This window comes from Oryx dammah, unplaced genomic scaffold (genome assembly GCF_014754425.2).
Source record: "Oryx dammah isolate SB20612 unplaced genomic scaffold, SCBI_Odam_1.1 HiC_scaffold_2, whole genome shotgun sequence".
In the NCBI taxonomy this organism is placed as follows: Eukaryota; Metazoa; Chordata; class Mammalia; order Artiodactyla; family Bovidae; genus Oryx; species Oryx dammah.
Window position 1 is genome coordinate 26,528,110 of NW_024070186.1, and position 17,120 is coordinate 26,545,229.

General features: G+C 48.8%; 1 protein-coding gene across 5 annotated transcripts in view; it reads left to right on the plus strand.

Annotated features, from left to right (window-relative positions):
- The first annotated feature begins 5,794 nt into the window (after positions 1-5,794).
- The window catches only part of MRAS (muscle RAS oncogene homolog), a 69,050-nt gene continuing 57,724 nt past the window's right edge, over positions 5,795-17,120 (plus strand). Inside the window, exons 1-2 of one of the 5 annotated variants that reach the window (XM_040233647.1) lie at positions 6,426-6,740; positions 6,868-6,959. The gene's annotated coding sequence lies outside the window, so the exon portion shown is untranslated. Of the gene's footprint in view, positions 6,314-6,425; positions 6,748-6,801; positions 6,960-17,120 lie in introns of those variants that run through there. The other 4 variants (XM_040233671.1, XM_040233656.1, XM_040233664.1 and 1 more) reach the window with 4 other exon arrangements.

A 17,120-nucleotide genomic window follows, 5' to 3' on the forward strand; every position in this document is an offset into this window, starting at 1 on the left:
TTTCTCTTTATTCCATTAGAAGTCTTCCTTCTGGGCAAAGAGTGATCATCAGCTGGTATCCCCAGTTAGCAAATGTCCTTGGGGAGGGGAGAAGGCACTGCTGGAGAGCCTCATCTCATTCTGTTGCTGGAGAACTGGCCTGCCACAACCTACACATCCTGCCTAGAAAAGGAAATCACCTGAGGGCGATGCCTTCCTGCATGGGGTTATCGCTCTTCCAAGTAGAGGCCGGAGAGCTAGCTAGCTCTCTGTCTGCTCTGTGCCATTCTACAATTTGTGTGTTGAACTTCCCTGGTGGTCCAGTGGTTGGGACCCTGTGCTTCCAAAGCAGAAACTCAGAACCCTTTTCAGATGATTGTCCCCAGCATGCGTTTCAAAATCTTGGTGTAGAATTTTCTTTTTTGACTAACTTTCATCAGGTTACTACCCTGAGGCTCTAGGAGTGGTTCAGTGGTTTTCAAACTGTAGGTCACAACCCATTTGTGGAGCATGAAATCAATTCAGTAGCTCTTGCTAGCATTTTCTCACCAAACAGAATGGAACAGATCAGAGTGCAGGGCACAAAGTAATAGTAAGTACTGTTTCACAGAATTTTTGCTTCATGTGTGTGTGTCTGTTCTGGTTTGCAATGTCAAACCTCCTTGTTCCTATGGGTTGCAGGCCAAAATGTTTTAAAATCGCTGGACTTTAAGTAGAGGAAGCACCAAGGGAAGAAAAATAAATGATCAGAAATAAATGTTAGTTGAGTGTGGACAACTTTGGGGAGAAGTTTGGCCTTGAGTGGGAAGTTGACTGATCGCAAGCTGCTCTTCCGGCCCCAGAAAGCAAGAGGGAGTCCATGCGAAGGATGGACAGCAAGCATCAGTAAGCATAGGCATCAAAGAAGAAAATCTTGGGAGGCCTCCCCAAATGGGGCTGAGGCAGGTGTGGCAGGTGTAGAGCAGGTAGCAGAGAGAGCTAAAGATGAGAGATGGCTGAACCTGGGTTGGGAAAGACCATGGCAACCCTGAGAGAAGACTCTGTGTAGCTCTTGGCGCCAGATCATGGGCAGCCCAGGGGAAGAAAGGCCTTGTACTTGGCAGAGAAGAAAGGTCAGCTAAGGGGAAGAACAGGCCTTGGGGTGCGGTGAAGCTCTTCTACTAAGCCATGATTTGCGCTCCAGGGTCAGCAAGAGATTAATTTGGGCCATAAGCCTGAAGGGACTAGGGCTGGGATGAGTGCTAGTGTTTTTTTCACCTCTGCTCTGCTTTCCAAACACACACACACATACACACACACACACACACACACACACACACACACACACCTGACCAACTGACCTGCCACCAAGGCCACCAGACACCGGAGAAAGAGTGGAGGCTCTGTGGGCAGAAGGCCCTGACGCTCAGTCCACTGACTGGGAGGGGTTGGGCTTGTGGTCTTCTTATGTCTAAAGCAGGGCAGGTAAGACCTTCTGCCCCGGGCCCTGGGAGGCGTGCAAGTCATCTCTGTGCCCGTGTGAGGCACGCTGTGTGCTCCAGAGCCCAGCGCTGCTGGAACCCCCTGGGCTGCTCTGGGCAGAGAGTTCTGGAGGAAGGTTGTGCCACAATGACTTACTTGGCTGGCTCCAGGTCCTGAAATCTGAAGCCCTCCTCCTCCAGGTTTGCTTCCTGAACCCCAAGACACCAGTGTGGGTCTGCTGTGAGGCCTGGCACTCAGCAAGGCTCAGGCAGAGGCAAACACGGGACGCACTGCAGCCCATCAGGCATGCTTGCTCTTGTCGCTGAGCAGGGAAGTTCTACTCTGGGTCACAGCTCTGATCTCTGTCCTATTTCAGGAACTATCTCCTGGCCCCAAGGCTGGCCTTAGACCTCAGTGCCTGAAACGTGGGCTTTAACCCTGCCTGGGTTCTTGGCCACAAGCCTAGCCTTCTATCTTGCCCCAACCACACTTGATCGGCCATAGGATTCTGCTGGGCAAAGACTTCAACTCAGCCACACCTCAGTCTATAAGGTTTTCTCCCTCCCTTCTCAGCCTAGCTGATTGGTCTTTGTCCATCAAGCTCAGGTTTCATCATCACCTTTCACAGAAAATCTGCCCTGGGTGCTTGCCCCTCCTCTAGGCTCCGTCAGCTCCCATGCCTCTCAATTCCACACCATTTTCTGCTCTGCTGGGACTTGGAGGTAGGATTATGCATTGCACTGGCACATAGTAGGTGCTATACTGTGCTTAGTCGCTCAGTTGTGTCTGACTCTTTGTGACACCATGGACTGTAGCCTGTAGGGCTCCTCTGTCCATAGGGATTCTCTAGGCAAGAATACTGAAGTGGATTGCCATGCCCTCCTCCAGGGGATCTTCCCAAGCCAGGGATCAAACCCAGGTCTCCCACATTGCAGGAGACCTGTCTGAGCCACCAGGGAAACCCACATAGTAGGTATACTGACAGTATTTACTGAATGAATGAACCATCAACCCAAGGCCTCACTTTTCTGCTCAGTGACCTCGTTCTTTAAAGCTCCTGTTTGCTAGCAGCTGTTCGCTTTATTTCAGGGCTCAAAAATCAGAGGAGGCAGCCCAAGTGGGACAAGTGCCCTGTAGTGGGACTCCAGTGTCAACCTGTAGTGTCTAATCTCACCCTTAGAGAGATCCAGGTACTTGTGTGTTAGTACTAACTGGTTAGGTTCCATTTTAAAGGGAAACAGGTTATTAAAGATTTGTGTATGAAAGTGGTATAAAGACAAACCTTTGAGGGACTTTCCTGGTGGTCCAGTGGCTAAGACTCCACATTCCCATTGCAGGGGGCCCAGTTTTGATCCCTGGTCAGGGAACTAGATCCCACACGCTATAACTAAAAGTTCACCTGCCCCAACAAAGATCAAAGATCCCATGTGCTGTGACTAAGACCTTGTGCAAACAAAGAAAGAAATATAAATAAAATAAATATTTAAATATAAAAAAATTTTAAAAAGACAAACCTTTGACTCCTTTGCAAACCAGGACACACAGACCCCTGCCTTCTCCCCCAAAAGTGAAGTGAAGTGAAGTGAAGTCGCTCAGTCATGTCCGACACTTTGCGACCCCATGGACTGTAGCCCACCAGGCTCCTCCGTCCGTGGGATTCTCCAGGCAAGAATACTGGAGTGGGTTGCCATTTCCTTCTCCAGGAGATCTTCCCAACCCAGGGATCGAACCCAGGTCTCCAAGGCCTGTGGTAAATGGAAGGGGCAGGGGAAGAGGCAGGTCCCAGGGCAAGACTAGACTGTCAAGACAAACAGCTGTCCCTCAAGCCCCCTCCTCAATTGGGTCTTTCATTCCCTCCCAAGATGCAATAGTCTTGATGGCATTCAAACCCTCCCCCACTGCCATGGGGACTCGGAGGATCCACAGGGCCTTCAGGACAGCAGGTGGGGGTGGGTGCAGGGGACACAATCAGTTCAATTCAGTTCAGTCACTCAGTCCTGTCCGACTCTTTGCAATCCCATGAATCGCAGCACACCATGCTTCCCTGTCTATCACCAACTCCCAGAGTTCACTCAGACTCACATCCATCAAGTCAGTGATGTCATCCAGCCATCTCATCCTCTGTCGTCCCCTTCTCCTCCTGCCCCCAAACCCTCCCAGCATCAGAGTCTTTTCCAATGAGTCAACTCTTCGTATGAGGTGGCCAAAGTAATGGAGTTTCAGCTTCAGCATCATTCCCTCCAAAGAAATCCCAGGGCTGATCTCCTTCAGAATGGACCGGTTGGATCTCCTTGCAGTCCAAGGGATTCTCAAGAGTCTTCTCCAACACCACAGTTCAAAAGTATCAATTCTTCGGTGCTCAGCTTTCTTCACAGTCCAACTCTCACATTCATACATGACTACTGGAAAAACCATAACCTTGACTAGACGGAGCTTTGTTGGCAAAGTAATATCTCTGCTTTTCAATATGCTGTCTAGGTTGGTCAGAACTTTTCTTCCAAGGAGTAAGCGTCTTTTAATTTCATGGCTGCAGTCACCATCTGCAGTGATTTTGGAGCCCCCCAAAATAAATTCTGACACTGTTTCCACTTCCCCATCTATTACCCATGAAGTGATGGGACCAGATGCCATGATCTTCGTTTTCTGAATGTTGAGCTTTAAGCCAACTTTTTCACTCTCCTCTTTCACTTTCATCAAGAAGCTTTTTAGTTCCTCTTCACTTTCTGCCATAAGGGTGGTGTCATCTGCATATCTGAGGTTATTGATATTTCTCCCAGCAATCTTGATTCCAGCTTGTGCTTCTTCCAGCCCAGCGTTTCTCATGATGTACTCTGCATAGAAGTTAAATAAGCAGGTTGACAATATACAGCCTTGACACACTCCTTTTCCTATTTGGAACCAGTCTGTTGTTCCATGTCCACTTCTAACTGTTGCTTCCTGACCTGCATATAGGTTTCTCAAGAGGCAGGTCAGGTGGTCTGGTATTCCCATCTCTTTCAGAATTTTCCACAGTTTACTGTGATCCACACAGTCAAAGGCAGAAATATATGTTTTTCTGGAACTCTCTTGCTTTTTCCATGGTCCCGCGGATGTTGGCAATTTGATCTCTGGTTCCTCTGCCTTTTCTAAAACCAGCTTGAACATCTGGAAGTTCACGGTTCATGTATTGCTGAAGCCTGGCTTGGAGAATTTTGAGCATTACTTTACTAGCATGTGAGATGAGTGCAACTGTGCGATAGTTTGAGCATTCTTTGGCATTGCCTTTCTTTGGGATTGGAATGAAAACTGACCTTTTCCAGTCCTGTGGCCACTGCTGAGTTTTCCAAATAAATGGTGGCTTGGGTACCTGGGTGCCAACTGAAACCCTGTGCCACAGTACAGCATGAAGGACTCAGGGTAGCAAAGGCCTGGGGTGGTGGGTGAAACTTTGAAAATAATAACAGGATGGGTTCCAGATGGGTTTATCAGATGTGTAAAGCTGGTTCCAAGTTATCATTAAGGTCTGTCTACAAAAAGAACATCCTCAAAAATGATACTGATAGGAGACTTCACTAGTGGTCCAGTGGTTGACTTCACCTTCCAATGCAGATGGTGTGGGTTTGATCCCTGGTTGGGGAGCTAAGATCTCACATACCTCAAGAACAAAAATAAAATAAAAACATAAAACAGAAGCAATATGGTAACAAATTCAATAAAGACTTTAAAAATGGTCGACATTAACAGGACATTAAAAGGACACTGGTAATCAAAACTACAGTGAGATACCACTCCCCCATCCCCACTACTAGGATGGCTATAATCAAAAAGACAGATGATAACAATTGTTGGTGAGGATGTGAAGATGTAGAACACTCATACACGGTTGGTCAAATGTAAAATAGCAGCTGCTTTGGAAACCAGTTTGGGGGTTCCTCAAAATGTCAAACATAGCATATGATCCACAATTCTACTCCTAGGTATATATCCAAGAGAAATGAAAACATAAGTTCATACAAAGACTTGTACATGAATGTTCATAGCAATTTTATTCATAATAGCCCCAAAGTACAAACCATCTTTGTCCATCAGCTGGTCAAAGATAAAATGTAGTGTGTCCACACAGCCCAATCTATTCAATCACAAAAGGGAATGAAGCATTGCTACATGCTGCAACGTTGATGAACCTTGAAAAAATCCTGTGAAGTGAAGGAAGCTGGGTCACAAAAGACCACATGCATGATTCCACTTTCATGAAATGTCCTGAGTAGGCAAATCCATAGAGACAGAAAGTAGATTAGTGGTTTCCAGCAGCCGGTAGGAGGAGGGAATAGGGAGTAACTGTAAATGGGTTCTTTTCTTCTCCTTTTTTTTTTTTTTAAAGGGGAGGTAGTGTTATGAAAATAATCTGGAACTAGGTAATAGTGATGGTTGCACAACTTTGTGAATATATTAAAAACTATTGCCCACTTTAAAAGCTGGAATTTTTTGGTGTGTGAATTATATCTCAGTTTTTAAAATCAGGGGAAAATGATGCCGATGGAGAGGAGTCAGCGGAACTGAAAAAATGAAATGAATCGCGAGTGTCGCCTGTCCCCGTCCGTCGCCTCCGTCTGAACGAACTTTAGGCTCAAGAACCGGCATCGAGAGGGCCTTCGGGAAGCGACGCTGGGGACTGGATCTAGGAAGAAACACGGCGCGGGATTCGAAGGGAATGCGGTTAAGGTGGCGGCCTGGGATCGCCTAGGACAGGGGAGGCGTCTGTAGGCTCCGAAGTTGGCCGGGCGGGAGCGGAGATTTAAAGGCTGGAGCGCAGAGGCTCTTAAAGAGGCCCGGGCGAATTCCCACTCGGCGTCCACCTTAAAGCCAGCTCCCGGGCGCCAGTGGTCCGACCCGGGTAAGTGCGCGGGACCGCGGGGGAGGCCCGGTACGCGTGCCCTGCTGGGTCCCGGGAGCTCGGCGCAGGTGGCACAAACCTCGTGAGCCGCGCGTCCTGGGAGTCTGGGGCCCGCGGGGGTGGCAGGGTCGCAGCGCCGGGCCCGGCCCCCCCAGCGCCTACGAGGGCGGCGCTCTATTTTTAGCAGGCGCTGTTGCAATATAAGGAATGCGCGGCTCGCCAGGCGCTAGGCTGGGGCGCGCGCCGGCTGCGCGGTCGCTTTAAGGAGGCGCCGGGGCGGGGACCGGCCGAAGCGGCCGGCAGGCCGCGGGCCCAAAGCCGTCAGTCCGGCCGCCGCGGGGCCCGGAGGGCGCGGCGCTGTCTTCTGGTTGGCGCGGGCATGGAGGAGGTGGCCTGAGGCCGGAGCCAAGCTGGGCTGGAGTGCGCGGTGAGAGGTCGGGGCGGGCTGGGAGGGAGGGGACCGGCCGGGCGCTTTGTTCCGGGCGGGAGGTGTGGCCGCCCCGGGCCGGGCCGGAGGACGGCGCTTGGGGACTGGCCTTTTGCCCCCATCTCAGGCTCCAGCGTAACTGTGTGCGATCGAGAAGTCGGCGACGATCGGGACCCCAGTGAGATGGGCCTGCTCACCACCTAAAAAGCCCGTTTCATGGTAACCGCCCTTGGGTTCCTTTTTCCTCTGGCGAGAAGCCGCGGGGAGTGGGCGGCGGGTCTCGAGTGGGATGGGGAAGGGTTGGTGGTGGCTGTTTATATTTTTAGAAGGGCGTTAACGAGGGCAGGGATCTGCCGAGAGAATTGTCAAATTTGTCTGAATGATAAAAAGCAGACTGCTGCATTAACAGTCTTTTGCGGCGCCACGGGGCTCGGGGCTCTGGTCACCACCAGGGCCCCGGCTCATTCATTGAATGGGATCTGCAGGGGCGCCCACTGCGTGTGGGGCACAGTGCCAGATCCTGTGCCACGGGGAAGGTAGGGGTGCAAAGTGAGCCCTGTGTGTCGGTTCTGGGATCAGGGGAGCACAGGGGCTGTGGGAACAGACAGCGTGGAGGGTCAGGGAAGGCCTCCTAAGGGAGGTGATGCCTGGCAGAGCATGGGCACTGGACACCCAGATAGACTCTGTGGCTGGAGCTGAGGTCTGTGCTGGCTGGGGCCAGAGGCCAGTCTGGAGAGGCAGACAAGGGCCACTTCATACGGGCCCTGATCCCTGCGCTCTGGGATTGTCCCTCCTTTCCCCACCAGCCCCTACTCCTAGTAAACCTCTTTGGGCTAGAATGGTTCTTGTCCCTCCAAGACTCACACTGTGTCCTGGACCTGACCAGAGAGGGTAACTGACAAGGCTCAGATCTGTAGCCTCAAAAGAGTGACCTTCCTCATAGCAGGAATGATGAAGAAATCTGACCAAAAAGCCCCGAAGCTCCACTGTAATAATAGCTGCCAGCAGGGCTTTCACAGACCAGGCACTTGACGTGTATATGCTTGCTCATCATTTGACGAGACTCCAGAAGGGTCTTCTTATTACCCCCATGCAGATGGGGAACAGGGGCTAGAAAGAGTCAGTAACTTGCCCAAGATCCTATCTAGGGTCCGTGTAGACCCTCAGCTCTCCAGCCCCTCTGGGGAGGGTCTGGCTGCCCTGGCTTCATGGCCCGAGGTGCAGCCTCTGTGAGGCTTTGACTCCATTGCCTTTCACTGGTTGGTTCAAGTGTGGGGTGGTGAGCTGCTGTTATTAATAACTGACACGTGTCAGGGGCTTTGCAGCAAACAAAGCATTTTCACCATGACAATTCTTAGAGTTGCTCCTGCTTCTCTTCCCAGGAAAGAAACTTGAGCTGGCTAACATTTTTGTAAATCTCCCAATTTCCTATAAATCGCATTTCCCTGCTGACTAGGGGACTGAAAATGTTTTGGGTCATGATTTTGACCCTCAGTCTCTTCTCATTCCTAGCAGCTAGTTAGCTTCTCTGTCTGTAGATTAGGGTGTAGTTTGTCCTTTCTCTGCTAGGTCAGGAGGTTTGAAGCTTTGATGCTCTGGAGTTTTGGAAGCTACAGGGTCTGCTAGCCTCTATGGGGGTGGGGTGGGTGTTGTGTAAGCCAGGAGCTCTAGCAGAAACTGCCCCTTACCCGCCTACTTCAGTGTTTCCTTATGGGAGGGGGGCGGTCAAGGCCCTCTGCTGAACACTGGTGAGGCAAGTGACAGTTGTCCAGGGCTGCCAGCTCTGTGTGTATTTGCCACCACTTATGTTTTCATGTGCCTAAGTTGTCTTTGTGACAGGTATAACTTTTATTAGCTCTAACCACAGGTATTTCACACTTTCGGTTGATCTGAGTTGCTTAGAGAGAGACAAGTCCATTATCCCTGGGGTTGGCTCCTGAGCTTGAGTGATCACGTGGAACCAGGGAAGACTTCTGGGCTCTGATGGACTGAACCAGTTCCTGGAGTGCCTGGGTTTAATATCAGCTCGATTCACAAGTTGACCAGCCTGCTGGATCAAGTAACTTCTTGGGGAAGTATGACCTCCATTTTATATTTCACATCTGGTGTCATCACTGTCTCCCAGTGAAATGCCCCATAAGGACTATGCCTCCCTGGAAGCACTTGGAAGCATACCTGCTCATGAATATCATGTAGTTTGCACAAAACACAAGCATGTGAACTATATAGGAACACATTCTTGTGCAAAGTTGGGATGTTCTTAAGCATCCAAAAAGTGTGCATTGAGTTCCAAAGGCTCCACACCTACCAGGCCTGGGGCAGGTATCTGACTAGCTAGAAGGTATAGTTACCTTTGTCTGGGGATGGGAGAAAAGAAGGATGCTTCTGACTGCAAATAACAAAACCCAAGTAGTAGTGGATTAAGCAGAGTTTAGATCTCCCAAAGATGCTCTCAACTCTGGTGAAGTCTCTGTACAGGGATGGGATATTAGTGCCATTTCCAGCAAGTTCTTGCATAGGACAGGCAGCCAAGAAGGCTGAGTGTTCAGAGCAATGGTTTTTACCTTCTTGGGCCACTACCTCTTTAATATGCCAGTGAGATGCCCAGAGAAACATTGCTTGGATGTATGAAGTTAGGCATACAGTTTGGGAGATTTGTGGATCTCTGAAAATGAGCCCTGGATCCCAGGCTAGATTCCCTGCTTCACTACTGTTCACTGAGGACCTGCTCAGAGGCTCTGACCTCCCAGCCAGGCCAGCAGGCTGTCGTGGCGGAGCTGGACCGGCATAATCCTCAGCCATGAGAGGAAGTCTATGCAGTCAGCCAGCAGATCTGTCTTGTGGAACTCTGAGAGCATAGTGCTGCTATCCCCTCTTCAGACAACAGACGACGTTGTCAAGGCCAGAGGGACATCCGCACTGCACGCCTTGGTGGCTGCTGTGCATCCCTTGGTGCCCATCTCTAGTCTTCCAGGTAGCATTCTTGCTGCCATAATGAGGCTGGTGCTGCGTGTTCCAACTCCCCACCCCTGGCCATCTACTGAGCCTCACCACCAAGCCCAAGGTCTGTTGCCCGCTGGCATGATCCAAGACAGCTTTCTGCAGTCATCCGCATTGTAGGGGTCATGAAGTAGCAGTGTGTATTTACCTTTTAAATGTCCCTATCATTGTCCTTTCATGTTTTTTAAAATATTTATTTGGCTGTGTTGCATCTTCGCTGTGGCATGCAGGATCTTTAGTTGTGGTGTATGAACTCTTAGTTGCAGCATGTGGGATCTAGTTCCCTGACCAGGGATTGAACTTGGGTCCCCTGCGTCGGAAGAGTGGAGTCTCAGCCACTGGACCACCAGGAAAGTCTTTCCTTTAGTATTTTTGATAGCTTTAGTCAGGGGCTTCCCTGGTGGCTCAGAGGTTAAAGCGTCTGCCTACGATGAGGGAGACCTGGGTTCGATCCCTGGGTCAGGAAGATCCCTAGGAGAAGGAATTGGCAACCCACTCCAGTACTCTTGCCTGGAGAATCCCATGGACGGAGGAGCCTGGTGGGCTACAGTCCACGGGATCGCAAAGAGTCGGACACGACTGAGTGACTTCACTTCACTTCACTTTAGTCAGTGGAAACTGCTGATGGCCAGGTGGCCAAATGACAATGTGGGTTACCATTGGTTATAAGGTGACTTGCTCAGAGGGGCACATTTTCATCTACAGAGCTGGCATCTGGCCACCTAGATGGATAAACATCATGATTTGGATGTGGGTTGTGTTCCTAATGAGATTTTGGAGAGTACAGGAAGGGATTTGGCTGTTCAGCATGTGGTAATAGCAGGAGGTGGCAGGGGATGGAAGTCCTCAGCTCCGATTCGGGCCCTCTGTGACCCTATCCATAGAGCCTTGGGAACATCCTGGGCTGCAGGGGCTCAGGCTCCATCTGTGACTTCTCTAGCTCACCCTCAGGGCTGTCATGGGGATTAGATGAAATACACAGATGAGAACATGCTTGGGAGACCAGAAAGGGTGGTTAAGAACTAAGAGCATTATCAGTATTCAGGCAGCCTTTAGATAACAGAATCACAGACCAGGAAGGGGCCCCTGGAGCATATTTAGTCTCAATTCAGATCTAGGAGAGCATATTTCTCATAGTGGTGAGGTAAATGGTTTTTAGGCAGGACATATTTTAGTAGTTACATACATACTTATTTATGTGTATTTTAAAAATAAAGGTATGACATCAAACCTATTTTTTTTAATGGCTGTTTTGCTCACATTAAGGCTAACTAAGGATTTTAAGTTAAAAACTATGCTGATTTTTAAGGTAAAGATTAAGCCAGTAATAGTTCAGTAGTAGACATTTTGGCCCAAATGGGCCCTTGAGTAGAGGCTGGGAAAATTTGTGCAGCCTTTGAGGAGCAGATCTTAGCTGGGCCCTTCTAGAGGCAGGGAGGTTGCTGCCCCTCAAATCAGTTTACCCATTGGAGATTCACTCATCCTTGCAAAGTTCTTTCCTTTCTCACCTTAACCTGTCCCACTGGATCTGTGCCTCATGAACCTTGGCAGTCAAGCTTTTCTCCAGCATGAGCAGCCTTGCATTCTCCAACTCCTCCTCAGATGACGTGGCTTGGAGATAGTCTCTCTGGATGTCCACCCTCCCTCCGGGCTGGACCGGACTAGAGGCTCTGCACTGGCCCTCTCTAAGCCTCACAACAGTTTTGCTGTTGGCCCTTTACAGATGTGGAAACAGGAACTCAGAGTGGTAGTCACCCCCATGGCCATGGGCTGAGAGGAGCAGAGCCTGGAAGGAGTCTCACCAAGGTCTGTTTGGTCCCGGAGGGCATGCTCCACCTGTAACACAGTGCTGCTCCCAGGACTGATAGATAACTTTGGTCATTCTGATGACACCCCCCTTCTCTCTCAGTGCTCCTGGGGCGTGGCTCATGGGGGTCTGGCCAGATATAGGCAGTGCTGGAGTGGAGTAGAGGGCTCATGGGGAGAGGGGACAGAGCAGTTCACACACAGGGATGCTGTGAAGCGACAGCAACCATGGAGGTACAGGTGCGGCTGGTTGACAAGAGAGGCAGAGGGACCCTAGATGGTGGCAGTTTTCCCCTAATTTCCGTTAATCCTCTGGTCAACCAGGAAGCCCTGCATCATTTGCGAACTTGACATATTTTGTAATTTTCAAAGATATAAAATACAAAGGATGATATATAACAAACACCATGTATCCATTACCCAAGTTGAGCAGATGGGACCCTTTTGTCTGCCCTTGATCCCTTCCACGCTGGCAGGGCTTCAGCATGTCCCTGCTCAGGAGACCTGGCTGGCTGGGCCTGCCCTCAGCCTCCAACTGACTTTCAGAGCCCCGCTCCCAAGTTTCCACGTCTTGGCTCTCTTAGCTCCACATCCCCAGCAAATTCAATGAATAACCACCTGGTTCTCCATCGAGGTTGTCAGTAGATCTTTTTGCTGCCTGAACTCACACTGGGGAGAGATAAGTGTGCATCTTGGGATTTAACCTCTTTCAAAAAGTTCCTCCACCCACATACACACCTGCCTTGACCATTGTGGTTTCAGGCCAGACTGTGGCGCACCATTTAGTCGCAGCTGCCCAAACCAAACTGTGATTCAGATAGTAAATGTAAATATTTGGAAAAGAGAGGAAAAAAAACAATTTTCTTTTTCTAATTAGATGACAGTTTGTTAAGCTGCTCATCTTCAAAACCTTGAGCAAAATGCATTTTATGTTCTAAAGTGCAGGACTGCTTTGAAGGAAGGAAGGTGGAGTCTGATATGGTACCCTGACATGGCCTTGGGAAAAGAGCCTGATGCTGGGAAAGATTGAAGGCAGGAGGAGAAGCGGGCAACAGAGGATGAGATAGTTGGATGGCATCACAGTTTCAGCGGACATGAGTTTGAGCAAACTCAGGGAGATAGTGAAGGACAGGAAGCCTGGCGTGTTCCAGTTCATGGGGTCACGAAGAGTCAGATACGAATGAGCAACTGAACAACACGACCGCAGCCTTGCCAGCTCTCCCTTTCCTGGAAACAACGCTCCCGTGTGCCTGGTCCTGGGTCCTCCTCTCTGCCAAGCATTCCAGCTGCAGAGGGGGCAGCTCTCCATGACGACAGGAGATGGTTTCTCACCCAACTCTGCAGGCTCCTTCTTCCACCCCGGCTGACTGAGCTGGAACCTGACGTGGCCTATTTGCATGTAGTTTAGGCTTGAGTTAAGACAGTTAGCAAAGCACCACTTGTAAAGCTATGCAGGAAAGATTTAAAAACCTGGAAAAGCCTTGCATTCCCCAAGCAGATTGGCTTTTCAAGGAGTCACCGTTGGGGACAGAGATTTCAGTTAGTTTTGTGATAGAACACAGGGGCCTGAGGTGGCCCCCAGGTTTTCTTTACTAAGTGGTGAGAATGAGTTGAAATGTTTTCTGTCCCTGACTTGCCAACAAAGGATAACACTGTCTACATCCTTTCCCTTGACTCAATGGAGATGCTGCAGAAGCTGGCAAAGGCTAGGACCCCAAAGACCTCAGAAGGATCTGCTTTGTTGGGATTTCTCTTACAATAGAAATGGTCAGAGGCTGTGCCAATAAAGGCAGTTAAGTCTGTTCTAAACCTGATAACTATTTGTTTATGTGAGAATACACATACATATTCTGTTGATGGCCTACTTTTTAAAGAAAAGTTTTGGTTTAAAAAGAATCTGCTAAGTAATATTTCATTATATATATGTACCACAGCTTCTTTATCTATTCATCTGTTGATGGCCCTCTGGGTTGCTTCCATGTTCTAGCTATTGTAAAAACTGCTGCAATGAACATTGGGATACATGCATCTTTTACAGTTATGGTCTTCTCAGGGTATGTTGCTAAGTCACTTTAGTCGTGTCCGACTCTGTGCGACCCCATAGATGGCAGCCCACCAGGCTCCCCCGTCCCTGGGATTCTCCAGGCAAGAACACTGGAGTGGGTTGCCATTTATTACTCAGCCATAAAAAGGAATGCATTTGAGTCAGTTCTAATGAATGAGGTAGATAAAGTTAGAGCCTAAGAAGTAAGCCAGAAAGAGAAAAACAAATATCATATGTTAATGCATATATGTAGAATCTAAAAAGATGGTACTGATGAACCTGTTTGCAGGGCAGCAATGGAGACTCAGATATAGAAAACAGACTTGTAGACCCAGTGTGGGGAAGAGAAGGGAAAGAGTAGCATGGAGACATATATTACCATATGTAAAATAGATAGCCATTGGGAATTTGCTGTATGATGCAGGTAACTCACACTTGTGCTCTGTGACAACCTAGAGGAATGGGATGGGATGGGAGGAGGGAGGGAGGTTCAAGAGGGAGGGTCATATGTATACCTATGGCTGATTCATGTTGATGTATGGCAGAAACCGTAAGTTTTAAAAAAAATTGTTTTTAAAGAATCTGCTATACATACTCTATGTTAGGATGTCGCTTGAATCCTAACTACCCAGATTAAAAGTAAAAATATTTGTAAGCATGTGGTCCTGTGTGGAGATAGCCGAAGAGGTGCTGGAGCTGGGAAGACCCATCTTCCCCTTAGAGCTGAACATTCTGGGGGAACCTGGGGACAGGTTCTTGCCTCCCCAAAGCATTATATATTCATTTCAAGGGCAAAATTTGTTTTAATTCAGTTCTGTTTTTTCTTCTTTTTTAGCTGTTAGAACTTTTAACACACCTTGAAAATTCCACTTTTTAGATGACCCCAAACTCACTCCTTTGTATTTTAATTCCACTGGGAATGGAGGTCCCAAGGGAGAGGCAGAGGCAAACGCATCTCTCTTGGGGAGTACCATTCTCTCACAAGGAGGCTTGGCAGCCCAAAATAGCATCCATCATGTTCTTTCAATGCCTGCTTTATTGTAACCGGAGATGATGGAAAAGGGTGGAACCGCGGTCCCAAAGCCTTGGGGGCATATGTTAAAAAAAAAAAAAAACTTCTATGAGATATGTCTTCTGAGTGGTCCCTCCCAACCCGCATTCCTCAGGTTGAGATTCCCCTGGTGTCAGAGTAAGGAAGGCCTAGGCTCCACACACAGGCTCACTCACACCCATTTTCTTCTAGAAGAGGAAGTCAGCCCCCCCCACCCCCTTGCCCTGCTGGTGCTCCTGGGGTGCTAAGACATGGTGACCCCCGCCCTGCCCGCCCACGGGGCTCCTTTCCGCTTATCTGGGGCTGGGTGGGTGTTTCCTGCATGTTTGAGATTTTAAAGAGGAAATCAAAATAAAGAAACAAAGCCTTTGTTTTACTTCTGGGCTCAAACTGAGGGCAGCTAGAGGGATGGAAAAGGGGGAGCGGGAGCAGGTCACTTGGCGCTTCCACAAAATAACCATTCTCATAAGCACTTAACAGGGGCTTTCTTCCTACTTGGGGCTGGTGTGTGTGGATAGGAGAGCTGGGTGGAGGGTGGGAGAGCCCCTGTGTGGAAGGAAGGAGGAGAGGGCCCAGGCAGGGTCTGGGGCCAGCAGCAACTGGCCTCAGGGGGGCTCAGGGCCCCTCAGTCCTCACTCCCGTCCTCAGAGGACCGGCAGGAGAGTGGGGAGGGTCCTGGGCCACAGGCCCCCCCTGCTGACTCTCTCCCCCCTCCCTGTCCTCTGTGTGACCTTGGGCAAGTCCCCACCTGCTTGGCCCTCCTTTGCCATGTCTGTTAGAGGGACGGGGCTGCTGCGACTTACATGTCCTGGCCACACCGCCCTCCTTTCTTGTTTAATCCAGTTAGGCTGGGCAAGCTCTCATTTCACAGATGTGGAAGTGGGGAGATGCTCTCCCCAATAGTTCTTCATTTTCCACAAAGATTTTCTCCCTGTGGAAGCTCTCTGAGAATATCATTTATTTTTCTTTGAAGATTACCCATTCATTGATGGAAACACTTCCCATCTGCAGTATTCTGGGGATTGCAGGGTGGGGACCAGGCCCACTGGCCATCTGGGCTCCAGAGTCAGCTGCCACACTTTGCGTGGGTGCCCTAGGTGTGACTTCCTCACTCCCTAAGCCCCACCGTGCCAAGGCTGTTGTGTGTAACAGGCTGCCACCGAGGGCCTATGAGAAAGGGCCCATCGCTCAGAATGGAGCAGAAGTTAAAACAGCGCCAGACCTCTTCCCCTACTCTTTGTGACCCCATGGACTACAGCATGCCAGGCTTTCCTGTCCTTCACCAACTCCCACAGCTTGCTCAAACTCATGTCCATCAAGTCAGTGATGCCATCCAACCATCTCATCCTCTGTCATCCCCTTCTCCTCCTGCCTTCCATCTTTCCCACCATCAAGCTCTTTCCCAATGAGTCAGTTCTTCACATCAGGTGGCCAGCATATTGGAGCTTCAGCTTCAGCATCAGTCCTTCCAATGAATATTCAGGTTGATTTCCTTTAGGACTGACTGGTTTCATCTCCTTGCAGTCCAAGGGACTCTCAAGAGTTTCTCCAGCACTACAGTTTAAAAGCATCAGTTTACACATGGTAATGTATATGTTTCAATGCTACTCTCTCAATTCTTCCCACTCTCTCCTTGCCTTGTTGTGTCCATAAGGCTGTTTTCTATGTCTGAGAAATAGGTTCATCAGTACCATTTTTCTAGATTCCATATATATGCATTAATATATGACATTTGTTTTTCTTGTTCTGACTGACCTCGCTCTGTATAACAGGCTCTAGGTTCATCCACCTCACTAGAACTGACTCAAATTTGTTTCTTTTTAAAAAAAATTTGTTCCTTTTTATGGTTGTGTAATATTCCATTGTATATATAGACCACAGCTTCTTTATCCATTCATCTGTTGATGGACATCTAGGTTGCTTCCATGTTCTAGCTATTATAAATAGTGCTGCAATGAACACTGGGTTACATGTATCTTTTTCAATTATGGGTATATGCCCAGTAGTGGGATTGCTAGGTCATATGGTAGTTTTATTTCTAAGAATAAAGCTCCTAAGAAATCTCCGTACTGTTCTCCATAGTGGCTGTATCAATTTACATTCCCACCAACAGTGCCAGAGGGTTTCCTTTTCTCCACATCCTCTCGAGCATTTATTGTTTGTAGATTTTTTTGATGATCGCCATTGTGACAGGTGTGAGGTGATACCTAGTTATAGTTTGGATTTACATTTGTCTAATGATGAGTGATGTTGTGTATTTTTTCACATGTTTACTGGCCATCTGGATGTCTTCTTTACAGAAATGTCTGTTTAGGTCTTCTGCCCTTTTTTTGATTGGGTTGTTTGTTTTTCTGATGTTGAGCTGCATGAACTGCTTGTATATTTTAGAGATTAATCCTTTGCCAGTTGCTTCATTTGTAATTATCTTCTCCCATTCTAAGGGTTGTCTTTTCATCTTGTTTATAGTTTCCTTTGCTGT